The 25,360-nt window shown below is 41.1% G+C and overlaps 1 protein-coding gene and 1 long non-coding RNA gene across 4 annotated transcripts in view; one reads left to right on the top strand and one right to left on the bottom strand.

Annotated features, from left to right (window-relative positions):
* The window catches only part of ERC2 (ELKS/RAB6-interacting/CAST family member 2), an 801,227-nt gene extending 778,262 nt beyond the window's left edge, over window positions 1–22,965 (bottom strand). For 2 of the 3 annotated variants that reach the window (XM_039482087.1, XM_039482086.1), the window contains exon 1: window positions 22,450–22,959. The gene's annotated coding sequence lies outside the window, so the exon portion shown is untranslated. Of the gene's footprint in view, window positions 1–22,449 lie in introns of all 3 variants that reach the window. The other variant, XM_039482085.1, reaches the window with a different exon arrangement.
* Window positions 22,757–25,360, top strand: LOC120369142. Its single transcript, XR_005582945.1, has 3 exons — window positions 22,757–23,505; window positions 24,079–24,184; window positions 25,123–25,360. It is a non-coding gene; the product is annotated as an uncharacterized LOC120369142 (long non-coding RNA).

Consider the following 25,360-nt stretch of genomic DNA (forward strand, 5'->3'; position numbering starts at 1 on the left):
GTTCTGAAAACAAGGGGAAAAAAGTGAGGAAACAGCAACTGAAAAATTACTTAAGAAACCTCTGCTGTTCATGTGTATTTTAATTTGCAATCCATTGCACATCTTTTTTTGAATTATACAGATCTGCATGCAAAATGTAGCCAGTGTGTGGGATTTTTCTTGTTTTAATTGTGGCTCAACACATCACCAAGCAAAGCAGGATATAATTTTCTTTGAATATTCTTTTTTTTACATTTATTACTGCATTAAAAACAAAAAGTGAGGAAAAATTGGAAAATGGAGAAGTGAAACACATTGTATAGAAGGGTGTATTCATTAGCTAATCTGAGTTCTACAGCACTTTTGTCATTTTACTATATCTATACTAAAAAGATAATGAACACAAAGCCTGTTCATATATGCACTAGACATTGTGTTTATCAAAATTAAAATGTCCTTTCTTGGTTTACTGCATGGAGGTATGAGCAATGATCAAATGAAGGGGGGGGGGTTGTAAACCAGTCACAACCACACAATATGATTCTTTATATTTTAAAATATCTGTTAAGAGTTTGAAAAACTAAATTTAAAAAATTGGAGGGATAAAAATACACATTGGTATGTTCATGTTGTGTATTTGGTTGTCATGGGTTTTGTTACTATGGCAACTGAGTTAGACTATTAAGGGATAGCTCAGCCGGTTTCAACCGGCTGAGTGAGCTCTCTGTCTCTGTAAATAAAATGGAGGTTTTGGTTAGCTGTCTGCTCTCTGGCCTCAAGTGATTTCTTCCTAAACCGGCTGCCCCAAGGATATAACACTGGCGACGAGGGTGGGATCCTGGTGCTGCTCCAGTAACAGAAGGAAGTAGAAGTCAAGGTAAAGACCAAACAAAGAAAAAAAGCTGCTTGTTTGCACTGACTGTGAAAGTGAAACTAAAAATCATGGCTACTCTGACCAGGCCCCTGGAGCCTTTTGATGAGAATACAGAGCAGTGGCATGTGTATACTGAGCGTTTTGAGCTTTTTGGTATTGCAAATGACATTACAGAAGTGAAGAAGGTGCCAATATTCTTAACTGTTGTAGGGGCTAAAACCTACTCTCTGCTACGCAGCTTACTACACCCTGTTAAGCCTGAGACTAAATCTTACAGTGACATTGTGGAAATCCTGGGGTCTCATTTCTCCCCAAAACCACTGGTAATTGCTGAAAGATATAGGTTCCACAAAAGAGACCAAAAGGAAGATGAAACAGTTGTACAATTTGTAGCCATTTTAAAAAAGCTAACAGAACACTGTGAATTTAAAGAGATGTTAAATGATGCCCTGCGTGACAGGTTAGTGTGTGGCCTCTGCAATGAAGCTATACGGAAGCGCCTACTGACAGAGGCTCAGCTTACATTACAGAAGGCTGTTGATATTGCTGTCTCCATGGAACTGGCTACAAGGGAGGCACAATACATCAGTGCATCCCCTAGGGTGCAAAAAGTGTCACAAGAACTGACCCACAAAACGGTGCAGAGTCAAGAATGTTACCGCTGTGGTAAGCTGGGTCACCAGGCATCAGAATGCTGGTGTAAGGACCTGGTGTGTCGACACTGTGGCAAAAAGGGACACATCGAGTATGCCTGTAAACAAAAGAAAAAGAGGCCTGTGGTCTGGCCGACAAAAAGAGGAACCTTGCATACCCTAGAGCAGACCCAGGATGATCAAGGTGACACCTCCTCACAAGAGGAAGTGCCACTGCATGCTTTGTCTTTGGCAGCGGGCTCACATGAATACTGGGTAACCCCCTTATTGGAGGGCAAACCTATACGCATGGAACTAGACACCGGTGCAGCTGTCTCACTGGTTCCTGAGACTGTGTATAAGGAAAAGCTACAGCATCTTCCGCTTAAGGCAACAAAAACTGTTCTGAAGACATATACAGGTGAAGCTGTGCCCATGTTGGGCACTATTGATGTTAAGGTGGAGCTCAATGGACCAGCGGCTAAATTGCCACTGTTTGTGGTGAGAGGTGACTACCCAGCCTTAATGGGTAGGTCTTGGCTTGGGAAGATTCAGCTGAACAGGGCAGAAGTGCACCGGATGACTAAAGAAGAAACCAGTCTAACCCCTATACTAAGGAAACATGCTGCTGTTTTTGGAGATGATTTGGGAAGTATGAAGGGAATCACTGTGACATTGAACATTAAACCTGGCAGTCCACCAAAATATCTGAAAGCCCGAACTGTGCCATATGCCATCAGGCCAAAAGTTGAAGCAGACCTGGAGCGCCTGGTCACCAATGGAGTCCTAATACCAGTTACCCATAGCTCATGGGCCACTCCTATCATTCCAATAGTAAAGAAAGATGGCTCTCTCCGGATTTGCGGTGATTTTAAAGTCACTGTCAACCCAGTGTTGTGTGCAGAGCAATACCCGCTTCCCCGCATCGATGACCTCTTCGCAGGCCTGGCTGGGGGACAAAAGTTCAGTAAGATTGATCTGAGTCAAGCATATTTACAGATGCACGTCGATGAAAAGTCCCAAGAGCTGTTGACTATTGTGACTCATAAGGGGCTTTATCGATACTGTCGCCTACCTTTCGAATCACATCGGCTCCGCCCTGTTCCAGAGGGCTATGGACCAGATCTTGTGTGGCTTGTCAGGAGTTCAGTGCTATCTGGATGATATCCTGGTCACTGGAAGAAATGAAGAGGATCACTTAAAGAATTTAGAGGCTACCCTACAAAGACTGGAAGAGTATGGCCTACGAGTTCGCAAAGACAAGTGTGAATTCTTCAAGCCCTCTGTTGAATATTTGGGACACATCATCGATTCTGCAGGTCTTCATAAGGCCCCTGCAAAAGTTAAAGCTATTGTGGAGGCTCCCCCACCTCGAAATGTAAGCCAGCTGCGCTCATTTCTAGGACTACTGAACTATTATGGGAAGTTCATCTCACAGTTAGCCACACTGCTAAAACCACTTCATGAGCTCCTTGGGCAGAACAAGGCCTGGAAGTGGACTGAAGCCTGTGATGTTGCATTTAACAAAGCTAAGGATGCATTGTTAAATTCTGAAGTTCTAACGCACTTTGATCCATCCTTACCCCTGCAATTGGCCTGCGATGCTTCCCCTTATGGAGTGGGAGCGGTCGTGTCACACATTATGCCTTCGGGAGAAGAAAGACCTATTGCTTTTGCTTCACGCACTCTAAGCAAAGCAGAAACTAACTACGCCCAAATCGAACGTGAGGCATTAGGAATTGTTTTTGGAATTAGGAAGTTTCATCAGTACCTATTTGGGCGAAAGTTTACTCTTCTTACAGACCATCGACCTCTGACATCAATTTTTGGACCCTACACAAGCATTCCCCCATTAGCTGCTAGTCGTATGCAACGTTGGGCATTGATACTTTCTGCACACACATATGAAATCAAATATCGGAAATCCACTCTGCACGGCAATGCAGATGGCCTCTCAAGGTTGCCTTTACCGGTCAAACATCAAGATAGTGCCCAAAAGGAAATCTTCTACTTTGAACAGGTAGAGAATACACCCATCACTGCTACTCAGATAAAGAAGGCAACCCGCGTTGACCCAGTATTATCCCAAGTTATGGACCTGGTGATGCATGGAAAATCTCGACAAACCTCTTCGGTCTCACCCGACCTTGTTCCCTACATGTCCAGGCGGACGGAGTTATCGGTCCAATCTGGTTGTTTGTTGTGGGGGAGGCGTGTCATTATTCCACCACCCCTGAGATCACAGATGTTAGAACAGCTACATTCTGGTCACTGTGGAATAGTGTGCATGAAGGAAATTGCACGAAGCTATTTTTGGTGGCCTAGATTGGACAGTGCTATTGAAGAGAAGGCAAAAGCTTGTATGTCATGTCAGGGTGTAAGAAATGCACCCCAGTGGGCACCCCTACACCCATGGGACTGGCCTGAAAACCCGTGGCAACGTATTCACGTTGACTTTGCTGGCCCCGTTGAAGGAAGCATGTTCTTGGTGGCAGTAGATGCCCATTCTAAATGGCCAGAAGTCTCTATAATGCAGTCTACTACTGCAGAGAGTACTATCCAAAAACTACGAGGACTCTTTAGTCGTTTTGGTCTGCCAGAACAACTTGTGAGCGACAACGGACCGCAGTTCGTCTCTCAGGAGTTTCAAAATTTTATGAAGGCAAATGGGATACACCACATCACGTCAGCACCATATCATCCGTCCACCAACGGATTAGCTGAAAGATTTGTGCAGACAATGAAAAACGCTTTGAAATCAGCAAAGGGACAACACTCCATTCAAAAGCGTCTGGATACCTTCTTACTTTCCTATAGAAACACACCTTATGCTACGACCCAGGCTTCCCCAGCCTTTCTAATGATGGGACGACAGCTGCGCACTTGCTTTGATCTGCTGAAACCTTCTGAACCCAGACAAACTGTGCAACATCAGCAGCAATATCAAGTCATCAGACGGGCACCCAGAGCAAAAGACCGAACCTTTAGCCCAGGACAGCCAGTTTTGGCTCGGAATTATACTTCCAGAGCTAAATAGGTCCCGGCCACAGTCATCACTCAAACAGGACCTGTTTCCTATACAGTCCGGACTGCAGAGAATCTTACCTGGCGGCGACATGTAGATCAGCTGTTGCCAGGTCATGCCAGTCTACAGGACCCATCTGCAGTTGAGGGGTCTGACTTCACCCCTCCTGGTGAGACACCGAATCATGAGTCACCTGTTCCTGACTGTTCTCCTCCATTACTGCCGGCAGCTGAGATACCCCTTTGCCCAGCACGAGCTGATACCACCTCCTCACCTATTCGTGCTGCGGACCCTGAGCCCCTAGTACTTTCGGGTGCAACAACACCAGAAGTTCACCGTAATCCACCTAGAGACAGAAGGCCTCCTCATCGGCTGGATCTTTAGTTAGGGCGAACCCACGGTTATGGGGCAAAATAATCCCCAGGGTTTAGCCGGGAATGGAGGCAGTCTACCCTCCTTCTCTAGTTTAGTGTGTGTTTTATTTAGGGGATGTTCTTATTGGGGGGGAGGAATATGTTGTGTATTTGGTTGTCATGGGTTTTGTTACTATGGCAACTGAGTTAGACTATTAAGGGATAGCTCAGCCGGTTTCAACCGGCTGAGTGAGCTCTCTGTCTCTGTAAATAAAATGGAGGTTTTGGTTAGCTGTCTGCTCTCTGGCCTCAAGTGATTTCTTCCTAAACCGGCTGCCCCAAGGATATAACAGTTCAGATTTTTTAAATGTTGCTAACATACACCATTACAATATAACGAATGGCAACATTCAAATTTAGATTATTTTTAAATCAAATCATGCTCTGAAACTGGATTGCTGGTATTATAGTATTTTTACTAATATTGTAAATTTCAGCTAACATATAATTTCAGAAATTTTCAGAGTACTCACTGCTGTAGTGTGTTACAACAAAATGTATATATCTGTGTATGAGAATTTAACTGATTACTCTACCACCCGATCGTGCATGTTGCTGAGCACCCTCAACTCCCACTGATGTTAATGGAAGTTGAGGGCATTCATCACCTCACAGGAGGTGCTCTTTCCCAGATTGCATTCTAGCTAATGAAAATGGAATGGCGAATGAAGGAGAGAAAAGGAATGGTTGTAGAATATGCATCTTAGAATGTATAAGATTGTAAAATAAAGCTGTCAGGCATTCTGCTGCTGTCAGGCACAGTGACAGCAATTAGTACTTATTGTGTGTTCACAAAATTCCAACAATGAAAACCGTTTGCCCCAAAAGCAATATTAAGCATGTTGGATAGCAGGCATGCTGAATGAACGAGCAATTATATTATTACCAAATGTAGGTGAGTAGAAACTCAGTACTGCCTTAGTAATTTTTTTTCGGAGGTTTAGGTTTTTTGCTAACTCTAATATTCAAAATAAAAGGAAAAAAAGCAGTATTCTTTTTTAAAATGTCCCGGCTCTGCATTGTGTTTAAACCATCACTTTTTTTTAACTGCAATGTTTTGAACAACTAACTTTTAAGAATAACTTTAAAGCTACCTCCAGTTTTCAGCCTTTACGTTAGATAGTACTTAAACAGTGTAAAGAAATAATCTTTTAAATCTAATCTGAATTTCTCTCATTAACAGTATACCAAACATATCATCTTCTGCCTGAGTCAGGATAACCTGAACTGGCCTTGGGGAAGGAGGGTTATTTTGGTACATCAAAAGGCCTGAAAGGGTATGTGTTTTGTTTAAAAAAAAACAGTTTATAGCTTTTCTGAGAGTCTGTATACACTTAAAAATGCTACAATGGCACAGCTGTGCCATAGCGCTTCAACGTAGACACTACCTACACCGACTCTGCCATTAATGTAAGTAATCCACCTCCCTGAGGTGGATTCTTCCATTAACATAGGTAATCCAGCTCCATGAGAAGCGGTAGCTAGAAGAATTTTTCTGTCATCCTAGCACTGTCTATGTGGGGACGTAGGTCAGTTTAATTACGCCATCAGGAATGTGAAATATCCAGACCCCTGAGCAACATAGTTATGATGACCTAATTTTCTAGTGTAGACCAGGCCTGAGGAATAGCAGAATTATCAAATCTGATCTCCCTTAATTTTTGCTGTAGAACATATTGCATATATTTATAAACGCCACCACCCGCATCAAAGGGTGGGGGAATTGATGGCACCAGCAGTAAAAAAGAGACAGTCCCCAGTACTAAGGGAGGGAGACACCTGCCAAAGGACCATAGGTAACTCCTCCCAGTGGAATTTCTGGCACCCATTGGCTAGTTGGGGGAGAGGGGTGCTGATTGGCCAGCATTCCCCAACTCCCAGGATTCAGACCAGCGCAGTGGCCAAGTGGAACCTCTTTCAGCTCCGTTCCAGCAGCACAGTACAGCATACCTACCAATATTTGGCAATCAAAAATAAGCACACTTTATACAGCAAACTGTCTTCCAAAGAAGGTTGGATGTCTCCGTGCATATTTATTTTGATTGATTGCTCCTTAATTGAAAGAGCCAAGGATGTTTAATAATAAAATCCTTTATCGAAAATGTTGGTAATTGAATTTAACTAAGCAAACTAACAAAAAGCAAAGTTCTAAGAGTTAGGTTAGAAGTCCTTTCCCCTCTCAGTTGCTCAATTCTCCCACTTCTGGGCTCTTGTCATGTCATCATTTCACTAATTCTTCAGTCACTAGGGACTTAAAAATACAAGTCCTGTCTGCTTTTAATGTAAAAAAAAAAAATCTGAAATTCACCAAAACAAACACACACAACTTTAAAACTTTCATAGATTTTACAGCCAGAAGGGACCATTGTGATCATCCTGTCTTATCTCCTGTATGGCACAGGCCACAGAACTTCACCAAAATAATTCCTACAGCATATCTTTTAGAAAACGATCCAATCTAGTTTTAAAATTTGTTAGTGATGGAGAATATATCACAACACTTGGTAAAGTATTCCAATGATTAATTACTCTCACCATTAAAAAAACACATATATATGTGCCTTAATTCCAGTCTGAATTTGTCAAGCTTCAACTTCTACCCATTGGATTGTGTTATACCTTTCTCTGCTAGACTGAAGAGCCCATTATTAAATATATGTTCCCCACGTGAGTGTTCAGACTGTAATCAAGTCACCACTCAGCCTTCTCTTTGTTAAACTAAATAGTTTTAGCTCCTTGAGAATATCACTATAAGGCATGTTTTCTAATCCTTTAATCATTCTTGGTGTAGAAATTCATTTCAAGTGTACCTCTTTGGGCCTTCTTGGCCCATGCAGGTCCTCTCAGCAGGCAGCAGATGCCCCTAGAGCAGTGATGGGCAACCTGTGGCCCGTGCCGCTTCCTGCAGCTCCCATTGGCTGGGATCAGCGAACCACGGCCACTGGGAGCTACAGGTAGCCATGCCTGCGGAATGTCAATGTAAACAAACTGTCTCACGGCCCACCAGTGGATTACCCTGACAGGCCGCATGCGGACTGTGGGCCACATATTGCCCACCACTGCCCAAGAGATTAAAGAAGATTTTGTTATGTTTACCAAATGCTCCTGCAAATTCTAGGAGGTGCTTTTAAATAATTCTATTTCCACCTAGAAGGAACATCTCACTTCTCTGACCCTTTCTACACAGAAGTTAGTTCTTCCTAACGCACATTTTCTATATAGTAGTATTGTCTCTAAGGGAGTTCACAAGGTTGGCAAGTGCTGTACTATTTTAACTTTGACATTTCATTGATAAAATGCTCCTTTTTTCAGCTGAAAACTAAAACAGAAAAAAAACCTGTTACCACAGCAATCTTAAAGACCCTGTTTTTACTATAAAATCTGATTTTTTCCTCATCACATTCAACTTCCAGATTTAAGATGACATATAACAAAATAGCCATTATTGTAACCCTCCCAATTTTCAAGTTGATGTAGTTCACATTACAGACTGAATTTAAGCCTAGTTTTTTTAAAAAAAATCTTAAATTCTTGGTTTACCCAATTAATTAACATATACAGAATCAAAGCAGCCTTTCAGACACACCTTCCCCCACACATAAAAACATTAGGGAAAATATTCATTACAACTTTTGTTTGTAAAAGCAGCCTGAAGCAACCATTAACATGATGGAACAGATCCTCATTTATGTTAGGGGCAGTTTTGTGCTGGTCCACCAGCAAGAAGCTCCCTTGAAGGTACCTTATCCAGAAGCTGGAAGATTGGGACTACAGCCAGCACAAGTTAAGACTGCTACCAGGCAGATTTAAATTGTGCCAGAGGGTTGCAAATTTGTAGGGGTGGGATTCAGCCCAAAATAAAAGGAGAGCAAAGGTGGCCACTTTTTGACACACATCCCTCCTAAGGTACTCCCTCCACCACCCAAACTTGTCAGCATATAAAATGGACAGTGGTTATAATGTATGATAGTTACAGAGTCAGACCTTTAGCTGGTTTAAATGAGCGTTGCTCACTGAAGCCAATGCAAGTATGCAAATGTATGCCATCAGAAGATTTGATCCATAGTCTTCATTTAGAATGACGGGTCCAGTTTACAGTGTTTGGATGAGACTTTGAACTACCCCGAAGATGAGAGATTGTGATGTAGATTGGGTTTTTAAACTTGCTTAAAAAAATATGTAATTATGGGAGAGCTGTAGTTACATCCTAGTTAGGGTTAGGTTCAACTTTGCATTTAAGCCAGGATTCATCCTCTTTGTACTGTATGAAAAATACAATTAATCTTCCCCAAATTTATAGCACAGTCTCTGAGTAAAGACTGAACACACAGATTCTTTTAAGTAAATCTGTTAATTTATGAGTGCTAATCAATTAAAAAAGGGTCTTTAAAAAATTAATATTTTACATCATGATTTTTGGGTCTTTCAAGCTTAAAAACTACAAGCTAAACAGTTTGACATTTGTACACAGTGATATTTAGGATCTCTTTCTGGGGACAGAATTGTTTTAATTAATATTGGGAAAACAATTTATCATAACATGAAAAATATGCACAATGGGTAGCATATAATGTGGGGATTTTTTTGTTAACTTCTATTTAACTTCAGTTATTAATTAAAATTTTAGAATAAAGGATGTCTTGGTTAAAGATTCATCAACATTTCCTCTTTCAATTAAGGTGTCAGAGCTTGCAAAAAATATGATTGGAGAAGGTCCACCAGAAAACTTAAGAAAGATCAATCTTCCAATTCCTGGTATTTCTAGTATAAATGCATTTAAAAAAAACTTTTCTAACAATCTTTCAGGCCTTGTTTTTAAGTCATAAAGAAAAAAATGGCACAAGCCCAATTTTAAAAAATTATTTTGCAGATCTTTAAAATCAAATGGAGTATGGAAAGGGTTCCAGACATATTAAAGAAAAGCAACCGTTTCCATAAATGGTATGTAACTCCAAATACAATACATAATATAAATCAATGATTCATCATATTAGGCCAGACTTTCAGCAGGAAGGAAAGTGTCCAGTTTACATACTGTTAGAATGCTAGCGGAATGGCCGAAAATGAGAAATATTTTAAAAAAATAATAGAAAACAAAAATGGATAAGACAAACTGGAAGTATTATGCTTATATTACAGTTTAAATATTCACACTACTTTGCCCCAGTTGGAGACTATAATTTGCATTTGAGTGTCCAACTGCATTTTAAGCAGTCAGGTACGATTCATACATGCAGCATGGTACAACTAATTAGGCATCTCAGCAAAACAGAGAGAATGTGTGTTAAGTGCATAAAGAGCTGCGAGTCTTGGCAAACAAATTAAGACTCTGGTTCCTGCAATTGGATTTGTTAGTTCAGACCCCTTCATTATTAGATCCAATTGCAAGATTAAGGCTTAAATCTTATTTATAAATAAAGGCTATTATATTAAGGCTTGGTTTTTATATATGCCTATTTTCTCATAGGGAATATATTTGTGTATATTATTTCATTCAGGCCCTTTAGATAAAGGAAGCCCATCAGTAGAAGAAATTAAGTTTTTTATAATCTTGAACATTTTAGGAGGAATTCCTTTAATCACTCATATTAGTTTCTATACTATGTTGTAAGAATATGGATTGGGAAAAAGACCCATATAAAATTTAGGGAGTAAAAGACTATGGATACAGCAGCTATTATATTTTAGACTTTGCAGAAATTTGTGATGTAGGTAAGGCCATATTTTATTTTTAAAAGGGGAACAGACAAGAGAGCCATTTATATTGTTTCATGCAACAGGCTCATTTAACACAATATCAACTCATTATGGAGGATCGCTCTCTGTATTTGTTTTCCCTTTGATATCCAATAAGTGACGCATGATTTTCATAAAACACTATTATAATTCATCAGCTCTACAAACTACAAAATGAACTCATACAGATAACTGGTTCAATCAAAAAGTGATAAACATGTCATGATATGAAAATAATTTATTTCCTTATAAATTAAAATAAGATATGATTGGAAAAGTCATACTTGGACTGCATGATAGAGGTGATAGTAATCAAAAATAAATTTTATTATTTGCATAATGTAGGAGCTACTGGTAGAATAGTAACCAGAAGGCATGTAAAACATGCCTATAATACCTCAAATATCTATGATTATGTCTGTGTATATATAGACATAATGATTATAAATTAAATAACGTTTTGAAGCACAAAGTGTCAATACACTAAGCATACAGTGTGACCTATTTATTATAGGAAGGGAGTTTAAAGATAGGCTATTTATTTTCATATAAAGAATTCACAGATAGGAGTTGAAAGTAATGATAAAACTGCCTCAAGATTCTCTAAAATAAATTATATACATCTACAAACAGACAAAGTACTCAAATGAATCTATAACTAGTTGAGAAAATTTGTGTACAATTCTATATCCGATTACTAACACTGTTATTAAACAAATAAAACTTCATCCTTTCATCTCATAGGTTCCTAAAGTGCCTTTAAAAATTATGCAAAGACTTACACACACACCCCAAACATCCCAGACCTTTATGCATAGGAGTAGTTTCCACTGAATTCTTTAGGACTTACTCCTATTAGTAAAATTATACACACAACTATTTGCAGGATAAAACCATATATCAATTTTTCCTTTTAGTAATAAGAACATTATTTTAGTATAGGAAAACAATAGAATAGCATCTTGTTCAAAGAATACTTTCAAGATAACACTGAACACCACACTGATGCACAGATGCTCTCCCACCAACAGCACAACAAGAACTCCACATGGACTCCTCCTGAGGGTCAAAATGACAGTCTGGACCTATACATAGAATGCTTCCACCGACGCACACAGGCAGAAATTGTGGAAAAACAACATTGCTTGCCTCATAACCTAAGTCGTGCAGAACGCAATGCCATCCACAGCCTCAGAAACAACCCTAACATTATAATCAAAGAGGCTGATAAAGGAGGTGCTGTTATCGTCGTGAGCAGGTCTGACTACCAAAAGGAGGCTGCCAGACAACTCTCCAATACCAAATTCTAGAGGCCACTTTCCTCAGATCCCACTGAGGAATACACTAAGAAACTGCACCATCTACTCAGGACACTCTCTACACTAACACAGGAACATATCAACATACCCTTAGAGCCCCAACCGGGGTTATTCTATCTACTACCCAAGATCCACAAACCTGGAAATCCTGGATGCCCCATCATCTCTGGAATTGGCACTCTCACTGAAGGACTGTCCGGATATGTGGACTCCCTACTCAGACCCTATGCCACCAGCACTCCCAGCTATCTCTGTGACACCACTGATTTCCTGAGAAAACTACAATGCATTGGTGATCTTCCAGAAAACACCATCCTAGTCACCATGGATGTGGAGGCTCTCAACACAAACATCCTACACACAGATGGAATACAAGCTGTCAGGAACAGTATCCCTGATGATGCCACAGCACAATTGGTTGCTGAGCTCTGTGACTTTATCCTCACGCACAATTATTTCAAATTTGATGACAATATATACCTCCAGACCCATGGCAAAGCTATAGGCACCCGCATGGCCCCACAATATGCCAACATTTTTATGGCTGACCTGGAACAACGCTTCCTCAGCTCTCATCCATTCATGCCCCTTCTCTACCTACACTACATTGATGACATCTTCATCATCTGGACCAATGGAAAGGAGACACTGGAAGAATTCAACCACAATTTCAACAGCTTCCACCCCACCATCAACTTCAGCCTGGACCAATCTACAAGGGAGGTCCACTTCCTAGACACCACAGTACAAATAAGTGATGGTCACATTAACACCACCCTATACCAAAAATCCACCAACCGCTATGCCTACCTTCATGTCTCCAGCTTCCATCCCAGACACACCACACAATCCATCGTCTACAGCCAAGTGCTAAGGTACAACCACATTTGCTCCAACCCCTCAGACAGAGACCAACACCTACAAGATCTTCACCAAGCATTCTCAAAACTACAATACCCACACGAGGAAATAAGGAAACAAATCAAGAGAGCCAGAATGTACCCAGAAGCCTCCTGCTGCAAGACAAGCCCAAGAAAGAAACCGACAGAACTCCACTGGCCATCACCTACAGTCCTCAGCTAAAACCTCTCCAACGCATCATCAGTGATCTACAACCCATCCTGGACAACGATCCCTCGCTTTCACAGGACTTGGGGGGCAGGCCAGTCCTCGCCCACAGACAACCTGCCAACCTTAAGCATATTCTCACCAGCAACCACACACTGTACCATAACAACTCTTACTCAGGAACCAATCAATGAAACAAACCTCAGTGCCAACTCTGCCCACATATCTACACCAGCGACATCATCACAGGACCTAACCAGATCAGCCACAACATCACCGATTCATTCACCTGCACATCCACCAACGTAATATACGCCATCATGTGCCACCAATGCCCCTCTGCTATGTACATCGGCCAGACTGGACAGTCCCCGCGTAAAAGGATAAATGGACACAAGTCAGATATTAGGAATGGCAATATACAAAAACCTGTAGGAGAACACTTCAATCTCCCTGGACATACAATAGCAGATTTAAATGTAGCCATCCTGCAGCAAAAAAACTTCAGGACCAGACTTCAAAGAGAAACTGCTAAGCTTCAGTTCATTTGCAAATTTGACACCATCAGTTTAGGATTAAACAAAGACCGTAAATGACTAGCCAGCTACAAAAACAGTTTCTCCTCCCCTGGTGTTCACACCTCTATGGCTAGAAGAGGGCCTCATCCTCCCTGACTGAACTAACCTCGTTATCTCTAGACTGATTCTTGCCTGCATATTTATACCTGCCTCTGGAAATTTCCACTACATGCATCTGACGAAGTGGGTATTCACCCACAAAAGCTTATGCTCCAATACGTCTGTTAGTCTATAAGGTGCCACAGGACTCTTTGTTGCTTTTTACAGATCCAGACTAACACGGCTACCCCTCTGATACTTGACATCTTGTTTTAGTGTCAGATGTTCACACTGTGTTTATAATAATGTTTCACTTTCCCTTTTAAACTGGAGAAATTCTATGCAAAAAAGCGTGTTTTAACATTTACGTTCTGGATTATTTAAAAATCTACCAAAGACCATAAAGAAATCCATTCTGTAATCTACATTTTTTTAATTCCGCAGTCATAATTACAGTCATAAAATATAAAGCAAAATTATGTGGATGAGCCATTTGAGCCAGTAAGGATATGTAAGCCTGTGTATGTACTATGACTTGCCCCATAACATTTTAGGCTGTTCTCATCAAAATTCATAAGGAACTCAATCCTGTGAGACGTGAAGCATCCTTCAGTTCCATTGTCTTCAGCATGAGATGAGGGTGCACATCACTTCTCAGGATTGTGCCCAAAATGAACTGGGCTGGACCTCATCCAGGCTTATATTGTAGCCCTCCAAGGAACATGCAGGTGCTGTAGGAAATGGTTTTGGTGATTCCCTCTGAGTGAGTACAGAACCAGTTCCCTAGAATACTGCTAGAAAGCACTCTGCTACTGGAGTTGCCATTTTTCTGAGAAGACAGAACTCAATTCCCAACAACTGGGGTTATTAAATATTTCATAGTACTTTTCTGCTGTGCTACACCCTCCTTTCCTGCCTTAGTACAAAAGTTGAGCCTAACCTGTTCAAGCATTATCCATGCCAATTCATAAGAAATTGTGAGCCATCATTGTAGACATCAAATATGAACATCTAACATCTGTTTTCAGTGTTATTCTACTTAGCAAAAAGAGTTGTCTGAGCAGATTTACCATTTTTTAAAAAAAGTCTGTATAAAAGCCACAGTACAGCATACCTGCCAATATGTGGCAATCAAAAGTAAATATGCCTTTCACAGCAAACTGTTTCTTCCAAAGAAGGAGGCCAAAAGAAGCATTTAGGAGCACCTGTATCTTCCTGTAGTAGCAGCAGCAGAAAAAGAACCAAGACTGAATGCAGTTATGCTTTACCATGTTCTACTATTTTGATAATCTTGTCTCAGTATTCAAAGAATGATGTGACAAGGAAGCTGTATTTCAAAAAAAATAATGTTTCTTTTTGGAAGAGGGAAGATGGGAGAAAATTGTAAAGACATAGTTCATGAGGTCACAGAAAAATTTAGACCTTAGGTCATCTTTTTTTAGAAAACAGAAGATTCATACAATGTATAACATACACACAATGAAATACTACATTGGTCATGTATCTCTTGGCAAATTAATTTTTAAATTAATTTTATTGCCTGTGAAAGGTGCTGGGTTAACAGCATTGAAGACTAAAGGAGCAGCAGCAATGCAATCTCCCTCAAAATTTGACATAAAGACCATTTCCAGGAATGAGATAGTACAATCTCCAGGTCAATTCAGTTAATGGCCTCTGGGAATCAAAAGGATCTTATTGGTTCCATTTGTGAGGTTGGACTTTGTAAACTTCATTTGCAACTGGACCGAGACCATCAATGTATCACTGAGCAGTCATCCTATTTTACTAACCTTACATCAGCTGCACTGGATCTGAACTAGTTACCTGGAGGTAAATCTGTATCCTACTAACAATACCCTTATTGCATGAGTGGCAGCACTGTACTTCTACTTCTCTCACTTCCTCTGAAACAAGTCTGTTTCCCTTGCACTCACACTGATAACCAGACTGGCAGCTGACAACCTGTCCTACCAGTTCCCCTTTTCCAGCAACACCTATCCCAACTGCACACAGTTATCTGAATGACAACAACACTAGCAGTTTTCACAGATAAAGCTACCATTTATCTTACTCTCTTCTCAGATCTTTTGCCTTCCTTTATCTTTTCATGCTTATGTCCTACATTTTTAGATTTTTTAAATTTAATTACTTTAAACTCTAAAGCACAATCTTTCCAGTCATTTTACTTGATAAAATATTTATTCTCCATTTCTCCAAACACCAGCCACTAGGTTCTATTGCAGCACTGGGCCAGGAGTAGTCAGAGCAGTACCATAAAATGTGTTATCATGGCATGCAAACAGCTTAAAATTGTTAAATATGCAAATAGACATATTACAAATGGAATGGCACTTGGAAAAAAAATGGTAATTTGGTCATTAAAGAAAGAAGGCAGGCTGGCCAGAGAGTAGTTGTTCCAAATTCTCACTCAAAATAAGTGCTATACTGTAAAAGCAGGTTTCTTGGAGAATGGTCTGTGTTAGCCCAGAAAATTCATCTGCTCCTTATTTCCAGAACATGACTTCAGAAGCGAGGAATTTCTCTAGGCAACTGAAGGGCAAATCCACCTCGACATTCAAGGATAGCTTGCAACCCTATGGTGGAACCAAGCTCTTATCCTCAGATGTACCCTATCCACTGCCATAAAAACAAGGAGGGGGAAGGGAGAGGCGGAATATGCTCCTTCTGGAGCCAAAGGCAGGTTATATGCTACTAAAGACTGCTGCCTGGACCCTCAGACAATCAATATTTCTCCACCATCCAGACTCCCCTGGAAAGAGACTGGATATTTTTAGACTAAAAATGACAGGAAACTAAAGCCATTTTCACCAGCACCAGCTCCAAAAGATCTCTCATGTGTGGTAGTATGCTGCCATGCAAGTATATTAGCATAGTGATTCTCTGCTACAAAAAACACTATCACTGCAGGAAAACCTTTTCAAGAGCAACATCAACAGACATAGATGAATGAGGTTCTATAGATATATTGAATGCATGATAGGAGATGGTTCCAGAGAGGAAGACAGCAACCTCTCTCCAAATTCTGGACACCATGGCTGACAAGGCCTAACTTGCACTATCAGAAGCACCGTGATCCTTGCTGGACCAGTTTCTTCATGGAAAAAGAAAAGCACCAATTATTACTTTAAGAAGTGGGGATTAGAAATCACAGGCAAATAAACCAAGTAAATTGCTAGACTTCCCTGAAAAGAGCCAAAACTGTTACACTAATTTTAAATATCTTCTGAAGCTCTTACCTCTGCCCTTAACACTGGAATTTATCAAAAAGATAAAAAGCACCAGTTGTCTGGTATAAATAATAACACAGCACGAAAGTTGAAGCTCAGGAACCAATAGTTAGTAGAATGAAGATGCATGCCCAAATTTTTTCTGTACAAAGGCACATTTGATATCTAAGTTTATAGCCTTGCCTAGACCCCAAATATAGCGTATAACCATTCTGAGGCAGAACAGAAAAAAAAACCCAACCAGTTTACTTCACACCTTAGATATTGACAGCGATAGCCTAGCATAAATCCAATCCACTTTACTTCAAAAGGATCATTTTTTAAAGAGTCATTAACACACACTCAAACAAAAAGGGAACCCAATTAAAGGCAAAAATGCTCTGGAACAATTTTAATTGATTTTTCTGCTGATCTATATTTTCTATTTCTTCTTTTTAGTATTGCCCAGAAGAATCACCATTGCTAGTACAAACTAGAGAGGGACAAAAAGGGGGTGATGCTTTTGCTTGCAATTTTGTAAAGTCTCAGTCACTGGGTTTTAATTTTGCAAGCCTGAAGCCAAAGCTACTCTGTACCCATGGTTTTTGATGCAGTTTCTAGGAATGTGATGTATTTTACATTTCCCAAGTTTTCCCTGCTGAGTTGTGATTCTCAAAATGAAGCTACCTACTTTTCCATTTAAGTAACACTTGTCTTGCTTCAAGGACTATGAAGAAAATAAAAGTAAAAAAATTATGAAAATACAGCATTAACATTGCAAACTAAAAATCAAAGCATTTGGTAAGCCACCCTCAACATTGCCAAATACACATAAAAGCATCCAAAAGACGATCATCTATATTGAAAAAATACATTGAGGATACACACTAAAGAACCCTGAAGACTGGAAAAGATATACATAAGAGCACACAGTACATCAGCCTCAACACTGCAAAAATTCATGCAAGAATATTACAAAGTTGCACCTGGTATTTTTAAAGTGAATAAAAATTACTGACTCGGCCCCTCACAGTCTATTTTAGATCAAAACCACAACATGTTAGGATGGATAGAAGTACTATAAATACTGGGAGAGAAGTTGTCTCTGAAGAAGACACACACAGGCCTTAGTGGACTTAGATCTCTGTTTCCTTTTCACCTGGGGGAATGCTCCTCTGAAATGCTTCCAGCTCCACACACAGGGCCATTTAGACAGGCAGAATTGTAGGATTTAAATAAGTGGATAAGATGGTGGAGTTGGGAGGAAGGATTTAGGTTTATTAGGAATTGAGGAACCTTATGGAAAAGAAGGAACCTATACAGGAAAGATGGGCTCCACCTAAACCAAAACAGAACCAGACTGATGGCATGTACAATAAAAAAGGTTGTAGAGGAGTTTTTAAATTAAGGACTGAGGGAAAGCCAACAAGTGTACAGAAGCACACAGTTCAGACAGAAACATCCCTTAAGGAAGGATTTATTGAAGGAGATACTCTATATCCTAATAAAGAAGAAAGAATAGAAGCTGAAGAAGTACAGGTGGGAACAGAAGATAAACAATCAAACAAAAAACAATCCCATCCAAATACATCACATGAAAGCAGACAACTAAATATAGACAGATTTGATAAGTGTTGTCTTCAAATGCTAGAAGTCTAAATCTAAGATGGGTGAACTTGAGTGCCTGGTATTAAATGAAGATAGTGATATAACAGGCATCACAGAAACTTGATGGAACGATAGTAATCAATGGTGGTATATCAGGTAACAAAATATATAGGAATAACAGAGTAGGTTGCACATGTATGGGAGTAGCACTATCTGTGAAAAAGCATATAGAGTCAAATATAGTAAAAATCTTAATGAAAAATCAAACACTACAATAGAATCTCTATGGACAGAAATTCCATGCTTGAAAAATAAGAGTATAGCAGAAGGAACATACTACCAGTCATCTGATTGGGATGGTGACAGTGATTGTGAAATGCTCAGGGAGATTACAGATGTTACAAAAACAGAAAACCCAATAATAAAGAGGGATTTCAACTATTCCCATATTGACTGGGTCACCTCAGGATGGGATTCAGAGATAAAATTTCTAGCCACCACTGCTTCTTGGAGTAGCTAGTCCTAGAACGCACAAGGGGAGAGGCAATTCTTGATTTAGTCCTAAGTGCAGAACAGTATTTGGCCCAAGAGCAGAACTGCTCAGTAATAGCAATCATAATGTAATTACATTTTATATTCTTTAAGGAGGAGGGGAAATACCAAAGAAATCCACCACAGAAGCATTTAACTTCAAGAAGGGGAACTACACAAAAATGAGGAAGCTATTTAAACAGAAATTAAAAGAACAGTCACAACAGTGAAATGCCTGCAAGCTGCTTGGTAACTACAGTAAAACCTGCCTTAGGGACTACCTCTGAAGAGAGACCACCTGACATGAGTGACTGCTTGCAGAGGCCTTGGAACACCACCGCTCTCTGGTGTTCAGACCTTTGAAGAGAGACCACCTCTTACAAGCCACCACTTTTGCTAACTCCCATGGGTGGTCGCTCTTGGCAGCTTTTACTGTATTTGAAAACAAATAGAGGTTCAAACTAAATATATACTCCCCATCCAAAAAAAAAAAAGAAAACAGTGAGGGGACTAAAAAATGTCACCATGACTAAACCACAGAGTGGTCAGAAGCAAAAAAGCATCCTTTAAAAATTGGAAGTCCAATCCTACTGAGGAAGTCTGCCAGGAGTATAAGCTCTGGCAAGCCAAATGTAAAAATATAATTAGGCAGGCCAAACAATAATTTGAAGAACAACTAGTAAAAGACACGAAGATCAACAGCAAAAAAAATGTTAAGTACATCAAAAGGAGAAAGCCTGCCAAACAAACAATCAGTGGGGGCGACTGGATGATCAAGGTGCTAAAGAAGCACTCAAAAAAGACAGAGCTGTTGCAGAGAAGTTTAATGAATTTTTTGCATTGGTCTTCACTGCAGAGGATGTGAGGGAAATTTTCATATCTAAGCCATTCTTTTTAGGTGACAAATCTGAGGAACTGTCCCAGATTGAGGTGTCTATAGATGAGGTTGTGGAACAAATTGATAAATTAAACAGTAATAAGTTGCTGGACCAGATGGATTTCACCCAAAAATTCTGTAGGAACTCAAATATGAAACTGCAGAATGACTAGTTGTGGTATGTAACCTATCAGTTAAATCAGCCTCTGTACCAGATGACTGGAAGATAGCTAATGCAATGCCGATTTTTTTAAAAGGCTCCAGAGGTGATCCTGGCAATTACAGCCTAACATCAGTATCAGGCAAGTTGGTTGCACCTATAGTAATGAACAGAATTATCAGACATAGATAAACACAGTATGTTGGGGGAAGAGTCAACTTTGCTTTTGGTGAGGCATGATTTCCCTTTTAAATCTATTAGAATTATTTGAGGGAGTCAACAAGTATGTGGACAAGGGTAATCCAGTCAATATAGTTTACTTAGTCTTTCCGAAAGCCTCGGTCCCTCACTAAAGGCTTTTAAGCAAACCAGGCAATCATAGAATAAAAGGAAAGGTCCTCTTGTGGATTAGTAATTGGTTAAAAGACAGGGAACGAAGGGTAGGAATAAATGGTCAGTTTTCAGAATGGAGACAGGTAAATAGCACGGTTCCCCAAAGATCTGTACTGGGACCCGTGCTGTTCAACATATTCATAAATGATCAAGAAAAGGGTCAATTATACAAAATAATTCAAGATAGTTAAATCCAAAGCTGGCTGTGAAGAGTTACAAGACGATCTCACTAAACTGGGTGACTGGGTAACAAAACAGCAACATTGAATTTCATCTGGTAAATGCAAAGTAATACACACTGGAAAACATAATCCCAACTATATAGACAAAATGATGGGGTCTAAATTTGCTCAAGAAAGAGATGTTGGAGTCATTGTGGATAGTTCTCTAAACTTGTCTGCTCAACGTGCAGCAGCAGTCAAAATAGCCAACAATTAGAAAAAGGGACAGATAATAAGCCAGTAAATATCACAATGCCACCATATAAATCCATGGTACACTCACACCTTGCATACTGCATGCAGTTCTGGTCATCCCATCTCAAAAAAGGTATTAGAATTAGAAAAGGTACAGAAAAGGGCAAAAAGTTTATAGGGGCATGGAACAGTTTCCGTATGAGGAGAGATTAAAAAGACTGGGACTGCTCATCTTAGAAAAGAGACGAATAAGGGGGGGATAGGATAGATGTCTATAAAATCATGAACGGTATGGAGAAAGTGAATAAGGAATTATTATTTACCTCTTCACATAACACAAGAACCAGGGGGTCATCGTCACCCAATGAAATTAATAGGCAGCAGGTTTAAAACAAACATAAGAAAGTACTTCACACAACTTCTGGAACTCGTTGCCAAGGGATGTTGTGAAGGCCAAGAGTATAACTGGGTTCAAAAAAGAATTAGATAAGTTCATAGAGGACAGGACAGGCTATTAGCCAAGATGGTCAGGGCAACCCGGTGCCCTGGGTATCAACAAGCCTCTGATTGCCAGAAACTGGGACTCGACAACGGGGCTCAATAATTGTCCTGTTCTGTTAATTCCCTCTGAAGCATCTGGCACTGGCCACTATCAGAAGACAAGATACTGAACTAGATGGACCATTGATCTTACCCCGTGTGGCCATTCTTACATTATGGGGGCAGTAGAATAGTTTAGGTGGGCAGAACCTTTTCTCCCACATAGGGCAGTTAGAACTACTGAGGGAGGGTCTCCAAACACACAAATATTGGGGGTGTCCCTCTATACCCTTCTACTTCCATAGGGCAGTGAGAAGACCTGGAGAGAGTCAATTTCCTATACCAGCATAGGGGAGTCAGGGAATTGTGCCTCCATATCAATATCCTAGCAGCAAGGACTTGCTCCCAGCACCAACTGGACAGCCTCTGGAGCTCAAATGAGTCTCTTCTCACCCCCCGACCACAAAACAGTGAAAGGATCTGGGGAGAGTGTCTGTCTCACTGCTACCACGTAAGGCAATAATAGGGCCTGGAGAGACTCTTTCTCCCCTCCATATATAGGGAAGTAAGGGAACGGGGAAAGTCTCTCCTCTCCCCCAGGAGGCACTTCAGGGGACCCAGAACATATGTTTTTCCTCACCCATCCCTAGGCAGTGAGGAGAGGTGGGGGTAAGTCCTTCCCTTGCTACCACAGTAGCAGAGGAGCCTGGGAAGGAGTTTTACCCCTCTGTCACAGAGCAAGGAGAAGTGTCTCACTAACATACCCCATTGAAAAGGGGAGTCTCTTTTCCTCTTCCCAGGGAGAAGACAGTGAGGAAGAAATGGGGTGCACTCACTCTCTCCTTCTCGGGGGCAGCTAAAGGAAATAGCAAACCACCTCTCCCGTTCATGGGACGGTGTCTCTCCTCCTTCCCCCAGCGGGCAGAGAAGGGAACCGAACTAAGTCCATTTCCTCCCTAGGTGTCCGGGAACCTGGGTGAGAGTCTCACCCCCGTGAGCCAGCGGGCGGTGCTGTGGGGCGGAGGGACACTCACCCCTGGAGCGGTGAGACGCAGGTGGGAGCTTCTTGCCTACACAGCAGCAGGAGGAAATTTCCCGCTCCACCTGTGCAGCGTGATGAGCTGCAGCCTTCTCACTCCTGGAGCAGGCACCTCCCCGGCCTCTGGGGGTGGGGGGTCCGTTCACACACGTGCCATGCAAGGGGGAGAGTGGGGGTGGAAGCTGCAAGACTCTTGGGGGCTGGTGGTCTTCATACCCCAGCAGGCGAGGGGAGCCTGGCGGCGCAGAGACACGCCTCACGGTGCACTAAGTGTGGGGAGGGAGCCTAGGGTTACAGGGGGTGTCTCTCCCTGAGCGCGGGGGAAGCGGCTGGGGAAGGCACTAGAGGAGTTGTCTGTGTCCCTGTGATGGCAGGGCGGGGGAGTTGGCGCGTAGCACGTCCTCCCCTCCCGCGGGGCGGCGCGGAAAGGGGGCCGAGCCAGGTGCTGAGTCTCTCTTTCTACCCCCCAGCGCCCTAGGGAAAGGAAGGAGCAGCGCAGAGGCCACTGACGGGGAGAACGCTGCCCGCCCGTGAGGGGAAAGGGGGCTACAGAAGGCTTCCTCCCCCCTTCGGTGGAGCTGTGGGGAAGGGGCACTGAAGGCGGCGGGAACCGGGCCCGCAACTGATTGGGAAAATAACAAATGGTTAAGTGAAGCCCTTGATTTAAAAAGCCAGAGCAGGAAACTATCCCTGACATATGGGATTTGCCCTCCTCTTGGCTGCACGCATTGGCCGTGCTCATTGCAACGAGCCAGTTTCTGTCAGTGCAAGTGGCCTGTTGGATTGTCCATCAAAAGGGAAATATCAATTCGCCGCTAAGGGAGTAGATTCCCTTCCATCCATCACAAGGCTTAGCAGGTAGCCGCCTAGAAATCAATCACACACTAATACAAGAGACACCACCCTTCTCCCATCACATTATTACTCCAGCTCTTTAAGAAAAAAATTGTTTGTATGATAAATATATTCCTGGGTTTATCATCTGCATCATAATCTTGGGCCACCTAAAATGATCCTTAAACCCACACAGCATTGTAAACGTGCAACCCAAGTAAGTATTCATTCATTATATAACTGCAAAATAATATCCTGTTAGTCTTACCCTTGATTTCCTTTTCCCAGCCACAAAAAGAAAAACTAAATCAGGATTTTTTTCTGACACCATTTGCCTTTAAAAAACCCCCACCAAGCTTTACAAATTATATGGGCTACAAAGCTAGGAATTTTAAATTCTCATCAATTTCATGCTAGACTTTAATACAGTAATAATGATAATATTTGTACATTGTTCACAAACATGACAATTATATGGCTGATTTTAGGAGAAATTGCAAGAAAGGTATGTAGACGATTCTGTAGGGAGAGGCACTCATTGCTACTAGAATAAGATGTGCACTTGGTCACATTTATTGCAATGTATTAAAGGGCTGGGGGGAAAAACCCTTTTTTGCCATTTCTTTCTTCATTTTCAGCCACTAAATAATTTTAGACAGCAATATATAACAATTTTGTTAATCAAAATTAATACACAAAAATCTATTATGGCCATATTCTTGCTTAAGCTTCTCACCTTTCAAATCATTGCATCTGTCTTTCCTCCTCACATGGATTTTACAACATCAAGTCTAGCTGACAGCTGATTACACTGAGGAAAGAGGCAGCGTGGAGAGCTGGAACAGGCGAACATTTAAGAGGCAAGGGAGAGAGGGAGTCTGCTGCAGTCAGGAGAGGTTTGTGTATTTCTATCCCTCGTCTTTCTGTCCCTCAGCGAGTCTCCCCCAGTAAACTGCGAGCCTGGCTCTCTGGCTTGCTAGTCCCTGACTCAACATTCCCAGCATTCCCGAGGAGCTGGGTTTTCATTAGGGCTGAGCAACCTGCCACAAGGGGCAGCAGCAAACTTCCTAATAACAGAGCAAAAAGAGCTCTAGCAGCACAACCACAGGCACTGCAAGCCCATGGATTCCCACCCAAGTATTTGTCTCTGTCCACTCATTGCAGACCCACTATCCCTATTTAATATATGTGGGTCTGAAAGGAAGAAGGGCTGATGGTTTTAAAACAGCCCAAAATTAAATAGTCTGCATGCAGAGCCAGTTGTGATTAAACTATTCTCTTGCCTCTATTCAAAAGGCCAACATTTTCAAAGCCACATGCCTACATTAGGTGTATATATATATAGGCCGAATTAAGGCTATGGGGGGGGGGGGAAGAGAACAAATAGGAAATTAATTATTGCAACTCTCAAATTAAAAGTTCAAGTATACAGAGTCTAATTTATTTCACAAGAAATGTATTATGTTGCAAGTATCAGAGGGGTAGCCGTGTTAGTCTGGATCTGTAAAAGCAGCAAAGAGTCTTGTGGCACCTTATAGACTAACAGAAGTTTTGGAGCATGAGCTTTCGTGGGTGAATACCCACTTCGTCGGATGCATGTTGCAAAATGCGTTAAGAAACTGACTACTTTTATTTATTAATTTATTTTGTATAGAAGTGAACCAGGAAAATCTCCCTTAAAAAACAAACAAAACAAACATTCTGTTTCCTAGCTCTAATCACTGACTTTTCATGTTGGGGAATGTACTTTTTCCTTTCTGCTTCTTCCCCCCTTTTCTCACTATCTTATTTTTTTCTGGTCAGAATTATCATTTGTATCATTGTATTATGACAGATTTACCTCAGACTACAGCTTCAAGACTTCTCCTCCACTCCAGGAATTTCACAAATAAATTACTGTCCGCCTCTTTTTAACTGTGTTGTTGTAGGGTAATGTCTTCATGGAGTACTTCAAATCTGTATTGTACTTTATTCCTGGCTCACCCATATATATATAGACACTGTTGAACAGCCTTGTTTCGGACAGATTTTGTGGCATTTCTATAATAAAATATTATGCCCAATGAAGCTGA

This window comes from Mauremys reevesii, linkage group 7 (assembly GCF_016161935.1).
Source record: "Mauremys reevesii isolate NIE-2019 linkage group 7, ASM1616193v1, whole genome shotgun sequence".
Lineage (NCBI taxonomy): Eukaryota > Metazoa > Chordata > Testudines > Geoemydidae > Mauremys > Mauremys reevesii.